This window comes from Micropterus dolomieu, linkage group LG06 (genome assembly GCF_021292245.1).
Source record: "Micropterus dolomieu isolate WLL.071019.BEF.003 ecotype Adirondacks linkage group LG06, ASM2129224v1, whole genome shotgun sequence".
NCBI lineage: Eukaryota > Metazoa > Chordata > Actinopteri > Centrarchiformes > Centrarchidae > Micropterus > Micropterus dolomieu.
This window is the reverse complement of record NC_060155.1, coordinates 2,528,279-2,554,614: the sequence shown is the minus strand read 5'-3', so window position 1 is coordinate 2,554,614 and position 26,336 is coordinate 2,528,279. Positions and strand designations below refer to the sequence as shown.

The 26,336-nt window shown below is 39.5% G+C and overlaps 1 protein-coding gene across 1 annotated transcript in view; it reads left to right on the top strand.

Moving 5' to 3' along the window:
• Positions 1-26,336, top strand: part of basp1 (brain abundant, membrane attached signal protein 1) — a 52,040-nt gene that overhangs the window by 927 nt on the left and 24,777 nt on the right. The window lies entirely within an intron of this gene.

Below are 26,336 nucleotides of genomic sequence, written 5' to 3'. Positions count from 1 at the left end.
GGGGGGCAGGGATTTGGGGAGCGTGTGTGAGATGGGGGGTGATGGGGAATTGGGAGTTTACCCGAATCCCCCCCTCCGCATGTACAGACATTAAGTAAATCCTTTCACTCTGCTTCTGTTACTGCTGCATCGTCGTTGCATGTTATTTCAGCAGCGTGTCCAACTTTATTAGCCATTCTCCGTCGGTTAATTGCCTGGTCCTTTGTTTGACGCGGCACGCATGCGCACTGGGAGTAGGGTGTGGATGGGAGCGATGCCACCTTGCCTATCAATAGGATGGAGAGGAGGAGGATGGAGGGGGATTAATTCTTTGTCGATTCATTTAGTCTGGAGATAAAAAATGATTAGTGAAATAAAATGAGCTTCTTTTTGTGGAGGGGAGATTGTGCGCGTGCGTGTGTTAGGAGATGCTAGATGGCAGTTTGTGTGTGAAGGGACACACAGTGATAGTGCTGCTTCACAAGTAGACAGCCTTTTCATTGTAATATCATTCAGTAGATCACAGTGATGATGTAGTGCTAAAATAATTAGTTAATGAACTGATGAATCCATTAGTTGATGTAAGAAATTTAATAAACAGCAGTGCTGATAATCAGGAAACCATTAAAGCAAAAATGCCACAAAATCAGCTTTAAGATTTTCAAATGTGAATATTTGCTGCATTTCTGTCCTTTATAACTAAACAAATAGTCGATTAGTCGAAGAAAAGACATTAGCATTAGCTGAAGCCCTGACTCTTCCATGTGAGGTCAGTATAAAGGAATCCTTCTTGGACGGATGTCTGATAAGTTCTACTGATTACCTCTATGGTTTCCTTCATAATAGGGTATTGTCTATCTGCTAAATTCAACACTGATATTTTAGTGAAATTGTTGTAGTGTGTGTGTTATCTTCCATTATGTCAATATAATATCCATGCAGTATTTATGTAATTATCCTTTATGGTTATTCATTGTTTAATGATATGCAGTGATGGAAGTAGCTAAGTATTGTTAAACTACTCTTTGTACAATTTGTGAGGTGCTTGTACTTCACGTGAGTATTTCCACTTAATGCTACATTATACTTCTACTATACAACGGTTTGGGAAATATGTACTTTTTACCAGACAATGTCCAGTCTGATATTGTGAGATCAATGTTACATCCATGTACAGCTCAGCTCTGAACTATAAGATTCCTGTAAAGCTGTATAGGTACGTGTTGAATTGGAGTGTTTGCAGCAATGGTCTCCCTCTGAGCAGTGTTATAAGATCGCCATAGTAACGGAGGGACCGTAGTAATGTGTCCCGCCTGTCTGGCTGCTGATTGGCTGTCATAAATCCAGCCTTGAGTCCGCTCATTCATCCTGCTGGACGGAGACAAACAACAATCTGATGAGGAGTTATGACGGTGAGTCATCCATTACCACCGCTGTCAGCTGCTCAAGGTGTGTGTGTGTGCGTGTGTGTGTCAGAGAGGAGAGCAGAGTCATAGCAATGATACCTCTCTCGTCCTCACAAATCGTCACTATCTGACTGTTTTCTCTCTGACACACACACACATACACTATAGATATAAAACTATAAAGACAGGATGTTATAGTAGTCATAACAGAGAAGTCTGCATACTTTTGTCAGACTTAGATGAGAGGTAGACAGTAGAAACAGTGTGTGTGTGTATGTGTGTGATACACAAGTGAGAGAGTGTGTGAGCAAGGTACCGTGCCATGTGTCCTCTCTCCTCTTGGGGACCCTGCTGATCTCAGAAGGTCCCCTCTTTGTCTGACTTTGATGTTCCCTCCCAGCAGAGATGTCAAATATTTAAAATACAAACTTTGTGGAGGCTCCTGTGAGTCATGTGATCAACAGGATCACTTTAACAGGACGCAGCGCCATCTTAATTAAACCATCAGGCTGCGTGTGATGCCGACAGAGGCTCGTTAACTTACAGGAGAGGAGATGGAGCAGAACAATGGGAGGCTGCAGCTGCTGCTTAACGCACATGCAACTGAAGGTGGGGAATGGGTGCATCTGCAGGTTGAGTCACCACTGCTGAATTTTTATTTTTTTTACATTTTAACACAATTGGGTCTGAAATTTTGAAAATTGAAAAAAGATTCGGTACCTTGAAAGTAGTATCTGAAATTGCGCGCTGTGGTTGAGGCTGGGATACATTAAAACCAGTATGTATATGACTAGGATGAAATAATGGAGGAAACTTTATTGTGTTGTGTGGTTATGGTACAAACATGGGGACATTTGAGGATTATCTTGGTTGGCGCGACTTGCCGTATGCTAAACTCATAGTGTATCAGGGTGTGGGTCAAGAGTGACGCCTGCAAGCTAGTTCAGTCAGTTTGAGTCAGCCGCTGCTGTCACATGGCATACGCTTTTCTCCGCAAATTAAATCTATACCCAACGCTATATCTTTTACGGTTACGGTAGTGTGCTACTCACTCTGTTGCTGCCACACCACTCACCTGAAATCTTTGCTGTCACTTGCTGCTACCGCTGCCGTGGCTGCTGGTGATATTCATATAGCATTTCAAAAGCCACATCCTCACCCATCATCCACCTGTAGGCTCTGGGTTTAAATTCCTTGCCCGGTGTTTCCTTGTGGGGAGCATCAAGGTGAGAGCCTAGACCCCAAATATCAATGCTGTACATTCATATTAAAATCCACTGAGTTGGCTGAGTGAACTGTTTTTTACTGCGACTAGTGCTACAACTACTGCATTTCCCACATGTTAAGAATGTATTTGTGGTTGTCCAACATTCAAAATTCGGTCATCTGCAAAGAGTCACAGTAAGCCAACATAATTATGAAATGAATGCTTAATACTTTTATAGTTATAATGCCGGAATAGCTGTTGCAGGAGACAGCTCATGTTTGTATCGAGTCAGGGTGTGAAATGGGGAAGTGAATTTCTTGGAAAGTAGCCACAGTTAGCAGCCAATTGTTTTATGCTGTTTCACAGAGCAGCTCACAGCAGTGTGAAGGTATAAATGTTAAGTGTTGGTTGAGTGTTTAGTCTCTATAAAGAGTCCATGAGCTTCAGGGAAACAAGGAGAAGTTGTTGTTGTGGCCTTTAAACTCGAGATTCAAGACTTTTTCAGTCTGTTCTGTTCAACTATTCAGTGTCCATCACTGCAGCATGCTGGTCTTACAGGAATGAGGTTGTGTAATTTCATTTCAAAGGAAGCATGACACTGTGTATTAAATGACTTTCTTGGTGCTGTTTATGCTGTAGTGGTGCCACAGTTCAGCACAGGGACTATGGAGGCGGTGACGATCATCAGGAATTTTCATTTCCTGACAACATGATCGCCTGCTGCCTCATAGTTTATATCTGACTGTCTTTTTATAGATGTTATAATGAGTAGCAGCACATAGTCATAGAATGTCCCACTGAGCACACTAAGGTCGTGCCCTTGTGTTTTCTCTGGGAAGTTGGTGGTTTTAGTGACCTGGAGAGATTTACAGTTGAAAATTACACATAGTTGGATTTTTAAGAGCGGACTCTAAATCTATTATTAGAACTTCAAAACTACATTTTTTTTATGCATTTCATAGAAAATAGTTTCCAATGAAAACTGTTCTTAAATAGTTTTACTATCCAATATATCTTGCATATTTGTTGTCCTGAATAACCATGACATTGTCTTGAAATAGCACTGTAAAAATGCTGTAATATATACAATAAGAATTTGTTCACCTCCATTGTATTGGGCTGGTGGCAGAAAACTTTGCAGTACTTTCCAAAGATCTGCAAGTAATACCAGAACCAGTAGGAATTAGCAGTGGGGGATATAGATAAAAATCCTCTATCTAGCTGGTTAAGAAAGTGGACCATTTAGCAGCTAAAGAACCAGATATTTTTCTCAGTTGTTTGTGGAGGCCAAACCAGAACTAAAAGGAGAGTGAAAATTGGACTTACATTCATCAAACACAAGTTGAATAAGATGATCATGTTGCTCTGGGTTTGCTAGATGTGTAAATAGGAAACATGTTGCCAACATGTTCGCTGTAAAAACAGTAATATGCCAATCTGTGGTGGGTGTATACTTCTTTTCATGTTTTTCAGCCCTCAAGTGGCCAAAAATAGACGCATGCAGCTTTAAAGGCGCTCGGTGATTTTATTGATCACCCTCACATCCATAAATGTGCTCACAGTTTATGTTTTTAAACATCAACAGGAAATTGGGAATACATTTGTGGATTTGGGGGGTGCTCTAACAAAATCTGAGAGTGTACCTTTAATTAATTAAAGAAAGAAGCACAAACAGATCTATCAGAAAAATATCTGAAGAGCAAGAGCTGACGACACCTCAACATAAACACTAACATGAGTTTACAAATGCTAAGCTCATGTCTTTGACCCGGGTTTTGATGTGTCTTGCAGTCAGTGTTTCTGCAGCAAATGTGCAAGAAAATGAAAGTGGCTGGCCCCTCCTTGTGTCCCTGCCTGCTCCAGTCCCGCCGGAGGTTTGACGGCGGTGCAACATGTCCTCGTCCTCGGCAGCTCTTTCACCATGAGCGCCATCTGTCACATCGCGCCTTGTCTTCCAGGAAATTACAGCTCAAACCGAAAGCGACAATGTTATCTGATATGTACCCCGACGGGGCGGGAATGAACTCAGCAATCTCAGCTCGCTCTCTGCTGAATCCCAAAATCCACTCACTCACTCAGTCCTTGTGGATTTGAAAATCATTTGGTGGGGGCAGATAAAGGGACAACCCGGCCATATTTCTTTCACCGACTTGTCCTCTTATCTGTGGAGGACACAGATTCCATCCTAAAAGCAGAGCAGACAGTGGTAACACTTAGATGGTTATGAGATTTTAATAGCCAAACAGTTTTATTTCAGACTTCATAGATAACCTGTAATTGCTACAAACAAGGAGCAGATCATGAAATATTGTTAAGGTTTTTGCAGCTATATCAACACCTGTGCTTGATAAAACAGGAACATTTTTACAGAGATATCAGTTGTGGTTTTGTTAAATAATAACTCATGTCTTTGAATGAAAGTATATTTTTTCTCACCGGCTGAATGTACACAGCAGGTACAGAGCAGGAAGTCCTGAGAAAACTAAAAAAAATGCGTGCCATTTCTCTCTCATGATTCTTGATACAGTGAAGGTATTTCTGTTATTGTATGCAAGAGTCAAATATTAACTGCTGGAATATCCTGATGCAAATACATAGTGTGAGTTATAGATCAGTGTGAATCTCTATAAAAGTTCACAGTCGGATCTGCTGGCTGCTGAACATATTTTTTTTTATCTGTGAGGTGGTCAGCAGCCATCTTGTTTCAGCCTACCAGTGCAGTCTGCAACACCAGGAAATCTGGTGCACAGCAGTGCTACTGATGATGCTTAGTTCCATTACCGTACTCTTAATGATGTATGGTAATAATTTAATTGGAATCAACAATATTTATTCAGTATTTCCTCTCCTTTATTTTCTGTATCTGATGATCTTTTACACATAGAAGTTGACAGATGTGTGGAATAAATAAGGCAGACTGTCAGTTTTATGTAGTTAATCATGTTATCAGGGTTGGGGAATAACGGATTACATGTTACGGCGTTAAGTAATCAGGATACAAAAAAAAAGTAACTGTAAAAAAAAAAGTAACAGTACAAAAAATAAAGACGTAATCAGGTAAATTTTGAAAAATTGGGGATAACACAGAGCTATTTGCCTCCATATATATCTTTTACATACAGTCTATGCTACATGTACGTGTTTCTGTAAAAACCCAAAGCTAGGGAGGGACATGTCACAGATATTGATTTTATTTGCGTTTATATTCGCCAGTCGTGCCGAGTGTGTGTTAACGTTATGCCTCCACCCCGTGACCAGTCCGCATAGAGTCTGTGCGGACTGGTTCCAGCTCTCAGTGAGTGAACACGGCAGATGGACCTGGGCCAAACACACCCCCCGAGACTGGCAGAGGCCAATTTGACTACTGAGAATACAGTCCTGAGGTGGTTTTCTTGGCGCGTTTGGCTCTGGGCACCCCGGAACTGAGTAAGCTAATACGACCGCTAGCAGCACGTTAACCTACTGAGCTAACCCGCCACAGATACAGGCAGATAGGCTACAGTTAGCGGTTTAGCAAAAAGTAAAGCTATCCATCAAGAAGCGTCGTGTAAATCATCTCAGTACTGGATTCCCTGTTTGTCTCTGAGGCTGTGTTCAGTCCTGTTCATGCCATGTTCACTGCGAAGCTGCTGAGCGAGGTTTTGTTTCCCACTCACCCTGCTCTGGTTCCCAGTTGGGCGCTGCACCCGAGTACTGCACCTCGCCCCTGTCTCGAAAACCTCCAGTGCTTGAGTAAACACCTTTATACAGTCTATGGTAAACACTAACACTCCCCCGGTGCTCCGAGCTCTCAGTACGGGCACAGCTAATTGAGCTAATAACAGCAGTTAGCTGTTACCTAACTCCAGCCACAAGTAAAGCTATGTGTCCATCAGGAAACTCTGATTTCCCACACTGAGAAATCTTTTCATAAGACGCTAAATTAATACAAGTGCAGAATGATGCCATAGTGGTGACATCATGCATATATAAAAACATTTAAAAATGGATTTTGGGAAAGGGAGATTTTGTTATTCTAGGTTTCTCTAAAAATACACAGAGCAGACAACACATCATTGATACTTCTCTTGTCTTCATTTGCCTGTTTTGCATTGAAGTAATCCAAAAGTAAAGAGAAAAGTAAAAAGTAATCAGATTACATTACTTTTATTTTGCGGTTCTTGGATTATGTTACTGATTCCATTTTCAAATAAGTAATTAGTAATTGCACCAGATTAAATTTTTAAAGTAACCCTCCCAACCCTGCATGCTATATACTTAATGATTCTGTTTCTTCAAATTGTCGTCGGTCAGTCCTCCACTCTATACCAAACTGAAATAGCTTGATAACTATTGGATAAATTACCATGAAATTCTCTACAGACATTCATGGTCCTGAGAAAATTGTCCAATACTTTTATGTATGGAAGCACATTGTATTCAACAAAAAGACACCACATCCTGGAATTACGAGAAATGATGTCATAATTACGAGAAAAGATCTCGTAACAACAACATCAGCACATTACGAGATCAGGATGTAGTAATTATGAGACAACTGAAAGGTGCCACTTACTGGCCACTGCTATGCTCAGTAGAACCACGGCATCCTGATCTCATAATTTCGACATTCTTTCTCGAAATGATGATCTTTTCTCATAATTACAAGGTCTTTTCTCATAATAATGAGATCCTGATCTCGTAATTACGAGATCCTTTCTTGTATTTTTTTTTTTTCTTTGAGTAATTCCGCTTTTATGATCAAATACATGCAAAATGACATTCCCATCAGCCTCAGCTTTACTTTGTGTTGTTGCATGCTAACACACTAAACCATAATTGTCAACACTGTAAATGTTTGAAGAATATAGTATTAGAATTTACAGGAAGAAGCTCCTCCCACCCAACTGTCCAACAAAAAAGAAGAAATTTCTTAAACCTCTAAGAACTTTTTTTGCCACTTGAGGGCAGTGAAAACAGGTTGTAAGCACAACGTTGACATATCATCACCTTTTAAGTTGATATGGCAAACTTGTTAGCAAACCAAAAAATCCAGTATTTACACAGCAATAAATCCCATTGGTGTCGTACTTGTGTTCATCTGATGAATATTCACTCTCTTTTAGCTCTGTTTTTTGTCTCTACCAACTCCTGTGAAATATACAGTATCTGGCTCTTACGCTGCTAAATGCTCCTCCATGTGCACCAGCTAGTCTCTGTTTGGTGCTGAGCAGGTAGTGTACAGTAGGTATTTAGTCGTTGTCATTTCATACATCTATAACATTTCATAATATTTTATATTTACCATTTTCACCAACTACACTGCATTTGGTTCAAATCGGGGGGCACTGAGATTCATTTAAAGGCGAAGGTAAGCTCAGCATGATAATGGTGTAGATTGACCAAACGGAAACAAAACAACACAATGATGTTCTCATTGTAACACATGTAAGGGGAAGTGCAGTTTACTGGAGTGAAAAATCTGCATCTCAATGTCTCTCTATGAAAGATAATAGAAAAATTACCATATTTTCCCTGTTCAGAATCAACTGTTTTAGTAGCATCTCCTGTTATGGTTAGAATCAGTCCAGAATATAATGAGATGGTACAACAGAGTTTAAACTCGTAGGTGCTTGGCCTCCCCATGTTTTTGTCGCAGTCCCAGTTCCGTCAGCTCCCATCAACCAGAGAGAAAGTGACGACAAGAAGAAAATTACAAGAATATCTCTCACCGGGTATTTTTTTCCTCAAGTGCGAGACGTGATCAAGGGTTTGTCTCAAACGCTCAACAATGTGTGTGTATGTGTGTGTGCTATTAGAATGTGAGCAGGTGGACAAATGTGTTTTGTACATGAAAGGTAACAGTAAGGGGCTGATTTTACAAGGCTTTACATCAGTTTGGAGAAATGCTGCTGTATTATTCAATATTTGATTATATCTATTTATTAATCGAATACATTTAAATTAATCATTTGTATGATTTGTAAGATTAAAATTAATACATTAATTGATAATGTTTCAATATGTTTTAAAAAATAATGTTTTGAAATATTTGTTGTTTTATATGTTTAATTTAAAATTTTAAACTAATTTATTTGAATGCATTTGTCAGTATTTCACTGACTACATCACTGCCTTGAAGGCAGACTTATAATTCATTCTTTATATTATTGATTATTATTATTAATAATTAAAATATATTGAAAAAATTTATCACATTTATTTAAAAAATGCATTTAGCAACATTTATTTAAATTGATGAGATGTATTTTATATAATAGAAATTCTCCAATTTATCTGTTCTTCTGAAATTCAATTAATTCTGAATAAATTTTCTTTTTTGCAGCTTAAAACTTATTTGGGCATAAACTTATAACAAGCTTGGTGTTGCTTAAATGGCTGGATATCTCATTTTCCTACTTGCTCAGCTGTAACACAGTTGATACCAGAAAGACCAATTAGAGGCTGTCTAGACTGTGTGCCCTGTGTCCTACGTGAATGCAGTCTGCCTGCATGGTGCTGGATGATGTGTGTCTTGGCTCTCACCCCCCTGTGGCTCTTTTTTGGGGTTAGCTGGAGTTTAGAGTCGACTTTGTCCCGTCTCCTTGTCTGGCCTGCCACCCAGCGTCACTGACTGCAGGGCTGTCCTCTCTCTCTCTCTCTCTCTCTCTCTCTCTCTCTCTCTCTCTCTCTCTCTCTCACTGTCTCACTGTTGTGGCTGGGGACAGCGGACGCCCGCCACGTCCAATTTCGCTCCGCCGGCGTCTGGCCGTGAGCTGCCGACGGCTGGTGACAGGGGTCATTTAGATGCGACGCTGAGAGGGCCAGTTTAGCCAAGCCAGCCAGTCAGACACACAGACGGACAAATGTAGCAAAACAGGGCTGGGGTGGATGTCTGAGTCTGCAGCTGATATGTTTGTGACAAACAGATGCAGTTGTGCTGTTTGATCACAGCCTCAAGCCAATTTCTACTGCTCAGTCTGTGTATTTGAAGCTGAGTCCTGTTTCTGGTGCCGTTTTGAGGTTAAAACCACATTTCCCTTTCTTCATTTTAAGCTCTGGTGGAAACCAGGCAGGAGGTTCACATGCAGCTCATTTATTAGACACTTCTGGTGACCTGTCAGCCCTCCAGGAGAGACATTTTTGCAGCAGAGGAAGTTCTTCTCTTGTGTTAGAACAAAGTAAGAATTTTAGATTTTAGTTGCATTTTGCTCTTAATGAAATACACTGCATTTCTCTGTATACACATATTTTCTAGCATTTGTTGCAACAAGTCTTTTATTCTCACCTGGCATGATGAATTAAACTAAAATGAGAAACCTGCACGGGCAGTTGAGGGGAAAATGGATTACAGCTGTAACAGTGGCTGGTAGTTGGAAGTAAAGGACTGAAATTCTGAAAGTGGGAAGTGAAAATGCAGAGTGAGTGTGACATGTTTGGTCTGCGTGGGCAGCAGCAGCAGTTGATAAGAGCTGCTTTTTTTAAACAATAATCTTGTGCTTGTGAACTTGCTGCCTCCGTTAAACGTCTGAGGGAATCTTTCTCTTCCTTCGTGCATCAGATTTATGAAAATATATTAAAGATGATTCCAGTGAAGGTGCTCTATGTTCTCCTGTGCACTTGGATCTAGCTGGTAAAGCGGATCATAAACATTACAGAAAAGTCCCCAGAAAGCAGTCAGGAGTTATTACCGCCATCTCCAGGCTCAGAGGCAGGAGGGGTAGAGCGTCAAAATGCTTTTTTTATAACACACAGCTTGTGTCATCTGTCACTTTGGCTAACACATAAATGGGTTGATATTTTATCATTTCATCAGTTAAACGTAGTGGATTCATGTGAGTGCATAGGTACAATTATGAACACACCAGACCAGCACTGAGAAGATTGTCAGCCTCTATGTTGCTCTTGGTAATGTGAGCAGTAATGTTGGATTTGGTTAGTGTAGTCTGTTTGGTTGCTTTATGTAACAAAACAGGAACCTTAGTTGTGAGAAACGCACAACTTCCAGTTCCACCGATCAAACAGTGCAGTTTCATTACTATTTCAGTGTGATTTATGTCCAAGTCACCATAGGCTGATGCATTAGGAAGCAGAGAGAGTTTAAAGTACTCTCAATTTGTGATCCTTACTGCTGAAATTTATTTTGACACAAGATATGTACTCAGAAACAACAAGAATAAGGCTGTGTCTGAAGTCACAACCTATTTTCTACTAAGAACACTTTTACCGTAAAAGATTTTAATCATACACAAACATAACAGAGTGCTCAGGTTCCCATAATGGTAGGAGAAACGTAGTGTCTGGCATCTGTACTAGAGCTGAACGATTGAGTTTCTAGTCTCTGCAACATGAATCCTATTCTGTACTGGAATAAGCATAAAACAGTTGCTTTCTGAAAGGTTTGAAGCTAATGATATGATGACAGTCATGTAAAATGTATGCAAAATTTGCAGTTGAGCAGCAACATGCAGAACTGATAGTCATTTAAAACCCATTTCCCATCAGAATTTCTCAGCCCATTCCCGGAACTTTCTCAGAAATGTCACTCGGCTCTGATCCGTTCTGAGAAACACGCTCTGCTCACCAGTGCAGCCCTGCAGAGATATCGATTGATGCTGGACCGTGTCTGGCTCCGGGTGGAAGCCGGGGGCCTCAGGGATCCATGCAGACAGATGGAAAAGAGGATGATGTGGGACACTGGGGTGGCAGAGCTGCTAGTGGTGGGCTTAAATCTGCAGTGCTATTGATTGACACAAGAGATAGAGCCCTCCGAAGCCGAGCTGATAGCAAGACAAAGAGAAAATAAAAATTCTGCTCTGAAACAATCCCGGGTGGTTCTAGCTAGCCAAATGGAGCCTCTATCCCTGTGTGATATGTGCAGATTGTATCTACCTCTATAATATTTTTAGGACTCTCACTGGAGTTGGACAATACTTCAGGAAACAGCAGATAAGCAGTAATTAGACATATCCCCCCTCCCATATCTTACCCTATCACAAAAAACAATCTACCTCTCAGTCCAGCTCCTGATTTTCTCATTTCTAATAACACGTTGGTCATTTCAAGATTATGTTGAGTTGATAAGTAATATTGCTAAGTTACTCGTTGTTCTTTGTTCAGGATCTGAAGTGTTCTTTACCATTGCCTTCACTGGAGAAAAACAGCTCTGCACACTCAAAGTATTTGATGATGCAGAATGCAGAACAGAAGTGATAAAAGGGAAGGAGATATTATAGTGCCTGCATTCGCTGTTCTGGGTAACAGTGTCAGATAAATGATGAAATGAAAAAGATGTAAATGTGATTACCCCGTTTGGGACAGCAGATTGAACACAAACAAACCTCATACCAATCAGGAGCTATTCTGACATCAATTAACTCTAACCTACAGAGCCCAGAGCTGTACTTTAAATTTGTATTTTTACACACCCTGATGAACTATTTCCACTAGTGTTGTAGTACTCGAGACTGGTCTTGGTCACAAGACCGGTCTTAAGACCACTTTTTGATGGTCTTGGTCTCGTCTCTGAGTCGACCGCATTTTTACTCGGTCTTGTCTCAGTCTCGGACATTGAGGACTTGGGATTTTATTATTATTATTATTATTATCTTATTATTATTTAAGACATAACTATGGGAATATCAATAAATAGCTTTTGCAGTTTCTGATTTATTTGATCACATCCTAACTTTGATTGGATGTAAAACTTCAAATGCAACCAATAACCCAAAAAAAAAATGTGTTGGTACCATTAACGACTGCCGATGGTAAGCATGGAAAAGGAGTGTTGAATAAAGATGCTTACTAGCGACACAACCCGTACTGGAGAGGGAGTGGGGTGCTGGAGCGTACAGGGCCAGGGACAGTAGATTGCGGAGCGAGCGGCCTGCTGTGGACGGTCGATGATCGTTCCCTCTGGCTGGATGAAGTCTGACACTCCACATGATCCATGATGATAGAGAAATACAGAGATTAATGTCAATAAAACATGTTGTCAATATTTTAGAGACCCCTGAAATATCACAAATCATACTTTGAGAGGAGCTGATGTCTTATTAGTTCTCACCCTTCTTTAAAGGTTCATGTCAAACATTCTTACAATGTCTCATAAGAGTCAAATCCAAATCAGTCAATTGGAGTTTTTCTTTTTATTATTCAGTTATGTATAAAAATGCGGCTACATTTACATTAACTCATTAAAGGTAATAGGAAAAACAAACCAATAGACGTATTAGAAATTCCTCTTATTAATCACATTTGTTTCGATATCACATTTACCAGTTTGTGTCCGGATGGATTGAGGTTAGAAACAGTGACACACAACATGTGATGTCAGTAAGGGAACAGCAATCTTCAAAAATGCTAAAGAACTACACTAACACTCCTAACATTTAGCATTGAAGTGTAACAACAAGCGAACACATTACGCATGTTACCATATTGTGAGTATGTACAGCATGTTACCACACTAAAAATGTTACACGATTAATGACATTAATTACCTTGCTATTGTCGCGAATGGGAAAGTGCATGCAGCTCATGTTGGGGAATGGCAATCCTGTATTTATTTCCACATTATTTTGAACACACACAGTATTGATTGTTCGCATTTACCATTTGATATTTCGTGTGAAATGTCTGAAAGACATGCATGCATAATGTAAATTTTCCTCACACCATTTGCAATGTAAATGTACTTTTGCTCTGTGAAACTACTCTACAACAGTTCCATGTCTCTTTACTGACACTGAACACCTGTTCAGGATTTTCTGGTATTCTGTTGTCCTCTATGTGTGCTTAAATTAGACAGGGAAGGTAAGTTATTCAAATAATGCAAAGAACAAAGCTGCTGTATATTCGATAACATGCAAACACAGCTAAGAACACAAAGTCCTTAGTCCTCTTCATGACACAGTCCACATAATTACATAACACAAACAGTGGTTATGTGTGCACCATTAATGGGCTTATTTTACTCACGCTTATTAAATTTTTACATTTTTAATTTAAGTAATATTATTAATATCACTATGTGTCTGTGCAGTACAGAAGTCTCCACTCTCACTCCACTCTCTCGCTGCAACCTCTCAGAGACGACATGATTTCAGGAAGTCACGGCACCCAGCGAAGAAATAGTCCATTACCCACATTACCCCAAAAAATTTATATTTTTTAATTTTATATTTCTTGTTTTCGGAGAACAGTACAGTATTTAGATAAAATATCTAACTTGAGGTCTGGGCAGCAGTGATGCAATGAGATTAATCGAAGTGATTAATTGAGAGCCATAAAATGACTATCTGCATTCTTTCAGTTATTTATGAGGCATTTTGGGATACCCAGTTTGCATAATGACCACACCACATGTACACAAGAGCTTTTTTCCCTAGTCCTGAGTCAAAAACTTATAAAAACACCCAGCTTGCCAGGCAGGTCATCTTATTTAAATTTAGCTGCGCATGTGAGGAAAGATGCAGAGACGAGATCACGATTCCTTTGAAAGTACGCAAACCGAGTACTTGACAGCACTTGAAGTCTCCTGTCTTAACAGCGTGTATCTGAGGCTGGGTGGCGGCGGCGGTGTGTGTTGGGAGGAAGGATTATTGGCAGGAGCCTGTGATGGAGTGGAAGATAGAGCCGGCTGTCACAACAGTTTGGGAAGAGTCCCTTTGAAATGACAGAGAGGCCTAATACATCCACCCTGCGCCTTCTCCAACTCCACTCAGGGTCCATTTTGATTTGTGGTTTATGATGTGCACTTTATTGGAGCTTATCTTACATGTACAGTGTGCACTCCTTCTCAAAATGGCTGCCTTGTGGACTGATCAGGGAGCATGGCAGACTCTACTGTAAGGCCCGCGGCAAAGGATCATCATGCAACAGCTTTCCAGATGGAAAAAAAACTTGTGACAGCATGAAGGTGTCAAAGTATAAACAAAAAGAAGTCTGATTGAAAAATGTCTCTTAGCATGTATCATCCAACTCAGCTAAGAATGAAAAGCGCTCTTGAGATTAAAATGAATGTAGTCGCTATTATAACACTAGGCATCCTGAACACCATGTTTGACTCAATAATTAGAAAGCACATTTTGTTCGGACAAACTAAGGAGAAAATTGACTTCTCATTAAAGTGAATGTTTTATGGAGATGAATGAGTTTAGTCTAATATTCCACCAACACACTGCAGACACAAATTTACATCCTCATGCCGTTGTAGCTGGTCTATTATACTGTGACACAAAACCAAAACACTGCAGTTATTTTGGAATTTTTTGGTCTGAAAGCAACTGACCCAACAAGCTTCCTGACAGTGTCATTGAATCAGACATTGTCTCAGTATTTAAGCCTATGGCTTCAGTATCCATGGGTATTTTTTGCCCATATATATCATGTGGGTGGGATGTATAATTGCAGAGTTCAGGTCATGTTAGAAATAAGTACATGGTCAACGGCTCTATTTCCATTAAATGCAGGTTTCATTACCTTTGGCTAACGTAAGCCATGCATTTTTGTTTGCTTTTTCAGCCACGTTTGTATTTTTAAGCTTTAAGTTGAATATATGGAGGCTTCTTCAATCAGTTCTCTTACTATTTTGATGTGGATGTTAACAGTAAATTAAAAGATATGGCCTTTAAATGGAAATACCACCATCCCGCTAACTTTAGATGAAATATTACTTTAGAAAAATAAGAAGCTGCAGTGGTGGTAGTAACTGAAACGGGTAGCTCGAGTGGACCTATGACAGAGTTGTGCATTTATCAGAAAACAACACCCCTTTCTGCCAGCTTTCTAAGTAAAACATTAAAAAACTAAATACAGTCTATGTATTTTTTGTTTCTGATATCAGTAGACTGAGTTGTCTTTACTCCAAAGTCCACCAAGCTACATGCAGCAAAGCATTGTATTAACGTTGAATAGCACAGGTAATGCTACCCTGAACTTGCATTAGCTAGTTTGTACACACATTAGCTCAACATGTGTATCCGTAAGGGACTGGGAGGGATAAAATAATGCCATCTGTTTTTGTTTGCAATTATGCCTATTCAGGGGTTCCTTTAAAATGTATGACTGGACTGCATGCACCTGTGCAGAATCTGTCTGCATCCGCTGTATACTTTCCATCCTCCTCTATTTATATCAGGGACAGCTTAGCTGACAAAACTGGCAAGCTAACTACAATTATAAAAACACAAAATCAACTAGTAGTGAAATGCTCAAACAGCACAGATTCAGATAATAATCCAAGTAGGCTAGACTTCCTATTTGTTGAGAACTGTGTAGTTCAAACAATCTGCCATTGTTACTCGCAAGTACCCAAGATGGAGGATCTCCAATATGGCTGCCAGAGGCTGCATTATATGTCAGCTGAAAGCCCTCAAACATTTAGCATTAACAAAGACAATATAGAACAGCTGATCCATGACATACCCTGTGCTCTTGTAAGACTGACTCAATGGTGGTGATTGTGTGGGCATAGACTGTTTAATGTGAAACAGGGAGTGAGCAGACAGTGCTCTGGTAGGAAGGGAGAAAAATCTTTATTCAAACATTGGTGTCATTCAGGTATTGTGAGATTATGAAGAAATAGGTGCTTAAAAAAAAACCAATTATACAAAGACACTAGAACTATTGTAGTAGAGTATTAGTAGTAAAGTAGAGTATGTAGTAAAGTCTTCAGCTCAGCAAGAAAGTGAGTTTACATCAGATGCCAGAGTTTGTAATGCAGGCTACAAAACACAATGCTTTGTAGTAGTATATAAGCAAATATGTTACAGGTATTACTTTTTTGTACCAAAAACCATACCAAACAAAACTTAGGATAAACAAAATGTTTGAAACAGCTGAAACATTCAGAAAGTGTATTATAGGTTCTGAATGCTGGCTGTGACTGGTCACTTTTCTGTAAATGCATTATTGGCATGTTTAAAATACTTTGAAAAATCTGGTTGCTATTGTGGAAATTGTCTGTCAAAAGGGTTGTATTTTTTAGTGGTTTTCATTATTAATGACAAAACTCAGCACAGACTTACGTTTTTGGTCTTTTATTAATGCATCTTCATTGCTTTTTCTAGCGGAGTCCTTCACTTAGCTCAAAAGGACATAAATGAATATTTTATGGAAAAGAACACATAGTCATTGATATGCTGCAGCCACACTAGCCACTAATTTGCATCCCCATGCTATTCATTATTCTGTAGCATTTTCTATTTTCCTACTAAACACATTACGGTCGGGATGGAAAGGATGCCCTTTTAATACAAAATTATTTATTGCTAAAGTTATCCCATAAATTATGGCAAATTAAGTCCAGCGTTGCCCATGTCAAACAAAGTGGATACTCTACTAAAGCATAAAATAACTACTCTCATTTCCGATCTCTGAAGCAGTATCACTTATTAGCTCTCGGGATTAGCACTTCAGCATGTGTTGGTTCCCCTTTGAAACCAAGAGACAATATTAATAAATTGGTATTATAAATAAATTACTCTGGCAGATTCACTGGTATGAAAACACTGGGGTGTTTTGGCTACACTTTGCAGCTCTCCTAATTGAGAGGATTCAAAGCAGAGGGGCAAGTTGCCAGACTGAAAACATTCTGAGGGTTGGCAGCATCCAGAGCGGCACTCAAAGGAGAAGGCAGTGGGCAGCGCAGTGCTTCAATTATCCCTGTCTACATATTTGGTTCAGTAGTCACTGATAGGTAGTTGAGTTAGAGTGTGGGTGTTGAATTGCTGATATCGCAGGGCTGATATGGTTCATGCTGAGGTCAGTTGGGAGCTGTACATTGTTAACATATTAGTTTTCTGCAGATTTATTTGTTTGAGTTCTCTTGAAAGGGAGATTTTTTAAATCTGCACAATATTTTTATATTAACAGTGGATCAAACAGTGTGGTGTTGCTTGTAGTGATAAAACTACAGAAAACTGCTGTTCCCTTTAGCACTACAAAGCTTTTTAGCCTCTTCCAGCTCATTTTTTTGGTTGTATGTCCCACAACTTTTCTGTATTGTTCAGTCTCACCAATCTCATCAACCTCCTTACCAGCAGCAGCCAGCTGTTTTCAGCAAAACAGCCCCAATAAACCAGCTGTACACTACCTACCTAGCACCAAACAGCAGACAAAACAAATTTGCAACTAGCTGGTGAAAAAAGTGGAACATCTAGCAGCAAAAGGACCATACACCGATTAGCCATAACATTATGACCATTGACAGGAGAAGTGAATAACACTTATTATCTTGTACCATGGCACCTGTCAATGGCTAGGATATATTAAGCAGCAGGTAAACATTTTGTCTTCAAAGTTGATGTGTTAGAAGCAGGAAAAAGGAGAATGCGTTAGAATTTGAGCAACTTTGACAAGGGCGAAATTGTGATGGCTAGACAACTAGATCAGAGCATCTCCAAATTCGCAGCTCCTGTACCTATCAAAAGTGGTCCAAGGAAGGAGAAACGGTGAACCAGCTGGTTCTGATAGAAAGGTGTTGGAACACATATTGCATACACAGTGGACTCCATACCTTGACAGGTCAGGGCTGTTTTGGCAGCAAAAGGTAGACCTACATGATGACCAGCAGGTGGTCATCATGTTATGGCTGATTGGTGTATGTCTTTGTCAGGAATTGGTGGAGACAAAGCAGAGCTCAAATGACAGTGAATATTGGACTTACATTCAACACAAGCCAAAAGTGACCAACAAAACAATTATTGTTGCTTCAAAACTGGAAATCAACCAAATCAAGCATATAGCCTTAACTCTATATGTTGAATTGTATTCTGTATTATAACACAACTAATGTATTTATAACATGTGAAATAAGCTTTTTTTGTTTTTGTTTCAGTCTTTAAATCGAGTCCAGGTGCAGGATCACATTTCCAAAATCAGCAGACAACCCGAAGCTCAGTTTCTATTCACTGTTCATGCTAAACATTAGGTGCAGTAATCCTGACCTGTCGAGCACCTGATCAGGATTCTAAAGCTAATTTAAGAGTTACTCTTACTGTAATTGCTTATTTATTTGCTGTTACATTCCTGTATTCGTATAGAAATATATATATCTGGTTTCCCAATAAATATGAGTCACAGTGTGAATAGGAAGCTGTTATCTGCACACACAACCAGTTCCTCCCCTGTTGATTCACCTCCTCCGGACGCAGTGAAACTGAAGAATCTTATCAGACTCTTTGTCACTCTGACAGTCTGAGCAACCAACCAGTACAAATGTCGTCTCGCTGGAAGGCTGTCACATCTTTTTGTCTGCATGGCCCGTGTGTGTGTGAGTGTGTAAGGACCAGTTTTCAACTTTATCTCCTTCTGGTCGCCTCTGGCTGACCAGTTTCTTACAGTAAAGGCTTTTTGCTGAGTGATCATAGCACGGTGGCAAGTATACGCATTGACAGAGCCCTACTCTGCCCAGGGAATTAAATACCTGACATCAAAACCTGTCTCTGGTGGTCTTTAATTACTTTAATTCAGTTTTCTGGTGATTTAGTAAATTATTCTTAATTCAGGACAAATCTTCAGGATTTGAAATGTGTCAGAATTTCCAGCACATATTTGTGCGTGAGTAAAACTAATCCCGTATGAATACGACTGTACATAGATTTTTGGTGCGGATACTGGAATAATATTTTTTAAATACCTCAGTTTGAGGAAAATGCAGGTTTTTTCTTCAGTCTCTTAACCTGCCTGGAGGCCCCAGTGCTGACCCTGTTACTAGGTGTACACTGGTGCATGGTGTTAATGAACACACTGTCATTTATACAGCAACTCTTTTCAAAACAGGGCCTCAAATCAGGTAATAAAGCAGGATTCACATTACGGCCCGTCAGTTGATTTTGTGCTTTATCGGTATATATTCCCAAAATGTTACAATTAAATCCCCACAAATCCATTTTTGGGGTCCCTAGAAGTCTGGAATCTGAAATATTAAATACTGTCAAAACAAAAGCATCTGTACAATAACTTTACCTATAAAAAAGTCTACATTTGCCATATTATTATTTAAATGAGGAATTATCTGGTCAAAGAATGAGGAAACAAAATATTATACTACTTGCTCAACCCAGGTGTACACACTGAACCCTCAGCCTTTGTTGGCCTACTCTACACTGCTCCTTTAGTTCAGACCTCTTTTTTCATGATTATCAGGGCACAGAGGCAACATTACTAATCCCAACAGCCTACAACGCATAATAGGAAATCTCAAGTATCTGAGTGTTCTTTGGCAAGAACACCTCATACAGGAGGAACATGAGATAACCAGAGTTTGAGGCAGACGTGAATCCATTTTATGGAACAGCTGATAAAAAATAATCGTTTCATATTGTAATCATTACAGTCTGCAAATGTGCTGGTTGTGTTTGTGCTTCATTGTGCACTTCATGTTTTCTAACAAGCACTGTCACAAGGGTATTCAGTAACTTAAGTGTTTCGAAGCTCTTTTGCAGTTTTTTGAGACAAATTCTGAGTTTATCCACCTGCAGCATGATGTGATAAAGTATCAAGCATTCAACAAAACAAATACAATAATAGACTAGTGTCTTCCTGTTCAAAAAGCTCATATAGTTTAGAGTTGTAGCTCCACACATTGATCATTATTTAGCTGTGATGTTACTAACTATCAAAAATACTCATCGAAAACTTTAAAGTGGCAGAACCTTCTCAGCAGCTGCACCAAGACTCTGGAATAGTCTCCCTGAAAATCTAAGAACAACCCCTGCAATGTTTCTTGACGTGGTTTACATATTCGTTCTTTGATACAAATGTCTGTATGCATGTGTTTGTGTGTATATGTGTGTTTATGTGTGCTGATATTAGGTTTGGGGTCCTAATATTTTACCTGCTGGCTCACTGTCACACTGTCGCGGCTTACTAAGACACATGGATAGACCAGATCCATTACCTGTAGTATTAGTTAAATGTTTTTCCTATACTTGTAAAGACGACAAAGCCATTTTGTCAAATAATGATAAGTTGTTTATTTTTTTTACTGAACTAAAATTGGTGTAGATGAATTATGCAATGAAATTTGCACTTATATAGCAAAAAAGCTATCAGTCATCTTTGCTCAGAGCTTCACCTGCTACCATCCTTCTCCAGCCTCAACCAGAGTCCTTTCAAGAAAAAGCAACAATACAACAGCGCCACAACCTTATAGCTTACTAAGGCATTGACAGGAGTTTGCTAGGCTATTTGTGGGTGGTTGATGATTGGTTGCTAAAGTGTTGCTTAGTGCTGCAATAAGTAACATAGAAAGGTTTACTACAAACAATTAAAATACAAAAGATTACTTAACAAAATCTCCAGTGAGCCAAGATTGATCATTTTAAAAACACTAATCTTCCAAAGATCTCCAAACAATATGAATTATTTATGTTGTGATTCGGTATATAAGTATAAAAAATTTTTAGGGATTTGCTTTTCCTTATAGAGAACTCTCACTTGGAATAATTACATCTAATGATGGTGTTTTCAGGAGGAAATGTTCTGTTTCATTTGCACGTGCTCCACTTTCTATTCCCATAAACCCATGATTTCCCAGAGGATCTGAGTCCTCTCAGGAATTTTCTGCTATTTTTGTAGAAACAATTTGGGAACATGCACATAAGTTTAATTTTCATAAAGAGGTAAATAAATAAATGCTTACTCTGCCCTTCTGCTGCTCTTCTGCTTTTACAATTTGGAGGCAAGTAACTTAAATATCTCTCTTCCCATTTTTTATTTCAAGTAGAACTATCTACAATACATATGAGAAAGAAACGGGTTTAATTTATTGTTTATCTTACCTTAAACCCATTCAGACTCAAACAATGCTCATTTCACTGTCGTTTTTGAGAGTTGTTTCAGCTTCATACTAGGATGTGAAGGTTTCTAGACTTTCTGTTTTTGAAACCAATGCTGTCATATCAAGGTTCATCAAGTTCATGACAACCCGAACAGGAAAGAAGTACAAGAATTATGGAAATCCATTGGCTCACGTCCAGAGTAAACAGTGGAAATCACATAAGCCTAACAACGAGGCAAGAAAGCAAACAGACAGCTCAGCTCAGCGGTTTCTTCTTCAAATTAAACCTGGTTTGTTTAATGCTTCAAGTTTGACAGTTTGACAGCGAACATCCACAAACACAATGGATAGTTACAGTTTCTCTTCATTATTTACAGTTTGACATTTAATGTCATTAGTCTTGACCTTTTCTCTGCAGGTCCTTAGCCATTGTTATTGTCATTAAACCTGTCAGTCAGCTTTTAGGTTGAAAAACACTTCTGACCATAGCATGTTTACTGTAGGCTGACCACTGTTCAAATGTTGGAACTATTATTAGAATGTTATCTTATACAATCCATCCGCTAGGAGAAGTCAAGAGCCAAGGTATACAATCAACATCAATTGTGCCCTAGGGATTACAGACTCCATAGGAACAAGAATCCCCAAATCCTATAATTACATATTCTGAAAGGGTAATTTGTATCACGGTCACCTTACAAAGCTAGCTTAAAAGGATATCTTGTAAAAGTCAGCTTTGCAAGGTCGTCCCTACCTCGATCTTTCCCATTACCCAGGATGGGCTCCTCTACAGCTTTTCCTCAACGGCTCCTGACAAAAACAGTGTTACTAGGACACTTGACGTAAATAAAGTCTGGAGAGCAGCCTTGGACCATCTGAATGCAGCTTTGCAAGGACACTTGATGCACTTGTCCTTATGGTTATAATGGTGAGAGATTACTTTGTTTTATTGGAGGATGTGTGCTTTCTTAGCAACATTTTTACAAGGTATTACAGGACACTCTATTCTAAAAGGCTATCTTTTCTGATTGAAACTAGTCATTCTCATTGTAGTCTATAACTTCACCTGGTGCATATTTGGAGTATTGCAGCCTATCAAAGCCTGCTTCAAATTTTCAAAATGAATTGTAGTCAATGGAAAATGGAATGTAATATCGTTGTCTGCAGAGAGTCCGCAGCTGTCGACATTTTGCAAATACTAAGGATATTCGCATTTGGTAATGGTAAGCTCGCGTCTACAGTACAGTTTTGGAGGGCACCAGCATCCTGCTGATTAAGCCTAATTTATACTTCTGTGTTAAGACTATGCCATAGCCTATGCCGTAACCGATGCCATAAAGTATGCACGTACCCATGCATTTATAGTTGTGTGTTGGTGTCTGCGTCATTCTGCAATTACACCGCCAAAACGCTAGTTGGCGGTAGCGTTGTAGGCTGTGTTCGAAATGGGCAAAAATGACGTCTCAGAAGGTGTCTAACAGGATAGCGAGGCATCGAGTGCTGGTCGAAATGGATCAAGCAATCTTTTCGTAAAAAGCCTACAAACTGCCCCCGTAACAGTCAGTTTTAAAGGCAGCATCAGTACTGACTCGATGCTGCCTGTTACCCATAAGTCTGTGCGTGGTAGTTTTTAGTAGTAATTTTTGAAAAGTTAGCAAGAACTAAACACTGAACTGTCCAGAAGAGACACAAGACTTCACCTCAAAAGCTTTCTGAGGCTTTCTGTCTATTACATTAGCTGCCTTCTGTTTCGAACAGAGACGTAGGGTCCACTGTGTTGATGACCTTTGCCAGCCGAGCAAGCTAACTTCTTGACTTAATGATAATCGTGTGGTCATTGAGACACTCAAAAATATTGGTCCACCGTGTTACAGCCGCTGGATTGGCCGCTAGTATTTACATTTTTGGGGAGGTGCACAAGCTTGATTTATATCAAGAGCACAAGCTTGATTTATATATATTATGTAAATCAAGCTTGTGCTATGTGTCGTTCCAGAGGGCAGTTTTGATTATAAATTGAGGGGATCCTTAAATGTTGTTTTTCAAAATACATAAAAATAATGTTTGCATGAATATTCATGAAGGGTGTAATGTTATGGAGGGAAGTTGGCCAGCACGATGTGACAACATTTTAATATATATATTTATATATATATTATTTTCCTGCTTGTTCCAACAGTTCACTGAAGCTTATGAACCCAGGTTTAACCATTACATCAAAAGCTACAAGTCTATAGATTCCCCTGCAGTTCAGTGGGACTTGATTAGAATTTAAATTGAACTTCTGTCAGTTTGAGCAAGGCTTGGCCACTGAAAGTGCCTTAATGGTGGAAATAATGTGTGGGAAAGCAAAAGCAAAAAGAAAGTAAGATAACTAACAAAGCCTAATATGAAAGTAAAGTACTTTTGGTTTCTTGTAAAAAGGAATTCTTGAATATCCTTTCACCCCGTCTTGTTTTCTTCCTTCAAGGTCTTCTGTCTTTCATAGTCACATTAAGAAAACAGAAGTGTTTTATTGCGAAATCACTACAACTTTGACCTCTACAAATGGTTTCAGTAATGCTGCTGATAGACTAAACTATCCTCAGTGGCTGTATTTCGAAGGGCATCAGCTAAAAGTCTTAAATGTAGAAGGTGGTGCAGAGTTGTTGAGGCCATGCGTGACATTTACCAGGTGACATGAAAGTAGGCTCTGCTGATAGGGCTGACTGCTTAAAACCACTTCTGAGACAAACAGGATCAGAAGAATACATAAGGATATAAAGTTTGCTAAAAAGACTGCAGAGAATCTGTTATCCACAGATACTGATGAAGGCTGAATGAAATCTGTGTAAACAAAAAGATCATAGAGATTGTTCCACATCATTTATGAGGTGACAGGAGATGAGAAGTGCAATAGAGAACCAGAAGTGGTCAACAGTTAGATCACAAGTTCAGTCCTGCAAACATTATGTGGGAGTTGGAGCCAGTTTGTAAGGGACTATTTTCAGCCATGGACTAATACACAGATTAAAGATTCCGTTTCATTCCTTTACCCACAGAAAAGATGTGTAGGAAGCAGTCATTTCTGGTAGCTTTTGTTTGGTCATGCAAATAATTTGTGTAACAATCTAATGAGGTTTTTAAATGTTGACATACTGCTGACTGCCTTTCTGAGGATGTTGAAACGCTGGACATGCTTTGGGAGTGATCTGTGGCCATTATCATTATTTGAGTAAACCCCTCCCATAGCAATATCTGAAAGAGTCTGATGACTAGATGATTTAGTCGTTTTATTATGTTTGCTGATAACCTGCAGCTTTATGATTTGTTGTTTCCTGCACAAGTGACAGGTGATGGAGTTTGTTCTATGAGAAGAGCTGATGTTTAGATGACAGGAAATGGTCTGGCAGGTAACTTGGTGACCTTGTTTTGGCATTGATATCTTACCTTACCTTCTGAACCACACAGACGTAGTAAACACCACCCATCTGGTGCTGCAGGCAGGGGTTGAAAACAAACACCAAATATGATCTGACCCTGGGCTTGTGCTGATGATGGAGAGAGGTGGAGAAGAGGAAAAGTAACTTAAGTCTCTTGCAGGAAGAGTCTTTGATTTATGGTCATGAGTTGGATCCAGTGTATCCTTTCTGTGAAAGTACATATTCACTGGATTAAAATGAGGCCACAGGTCTCCTCCATAAATAGCACCACAAAGATGCTCTTTAGCTCGTCCAGACCATTCATGCGTCCAGCAAGGACTCCCGTCCTGCGGCGTCTAGTAGAGCGTATTCTACACTGCATGTTTTCTCATAAACAAGTGATGACTCATGGAGCAGCCTGAAGCTGTGGGTTGTCAGCAGGTTCAGTATCAGGGCCTAAAATCACCGCTATGTGTGGAAAGTTAGAACCTAATAAATTAGATCAGTCTGTATTTTCCTCAGGTTCTCAGTTTGTTTCTGGAGATATTATATGACTGGTATTACTGAGAGTAATGTATTAGTCTAAACTACCTTCTTCAGGTCCTGCAGAATTCATGCTCTTATTTATTTTGTTCATCATGCAATTATCACTTCTATTATTTAAGACCCTAACAGATGATTTGCATGTGTTACCCCATTTGCAACAAGTCATACATACACTTTATACATTATTCAACCAGTATATTGTAACTCCGCTGTACATATTAGAAGATACAGCATAACGGCACTTATTTATACTCTGTATAAATCACAATGTTTCTGCACTTCTGGTTACATTCAATTCAATTCAATTCAATTTTATTTATATAGCGCCAAATCACAACAACAATTATCTCACAGCGCTTTTCATAAAAGAGCAGGTCTAGACCGTACTCTGTGATGATATTTAAAGAAAGCCCAACAGTTCCCACCAAGAGCAAGCACTAGGCGACAGAGGCAAGGAAAAACTTCCTTTTAAGAGGCAGAAACCTCGAGCAGAACCATGGCTCAGGGTGGGCGGCCATCTGCCTCGACCGGTTGGGGGTGAGAGAGAGAGAGAGAGAGAGAGAGAGAGAGAGAGACAGCCTACACAATATACACACAGAGGTACAGACAGTGAAGGTAATGTTGCTATAGACTAAATGAAAAATGGTACAGATATTTAGTATATATAGTGATATATAGTGTTAATGGTAACAATCGTAATGTTAATGATTATAATAACAATAATAACAATAAGACTAGCAACAATAGTCGTTGCAGCAGAGGGTGTCGAGCAGGAACACAGGGGCAGCAGGAGACCCGCAGCCACAGATCCAGACTCCACAGCTCCAGAGCCAGAAAACCTGCAGTAAGTGATAGGAGAGAGGAGAGAGACGAGAAAGCACAAGACTACCAGAAAGGGGAGAAGTTGTGTTAGTAACATGCAATAATGGGATAAGGTTGCATACAGAGGGAGAGAAAGTAGAGGGGAGAGGAGCTCAGTGCATCATGGGAAATCCCCCGGCAGTCTAGGCCTATAGCAGCATAACTAAGGG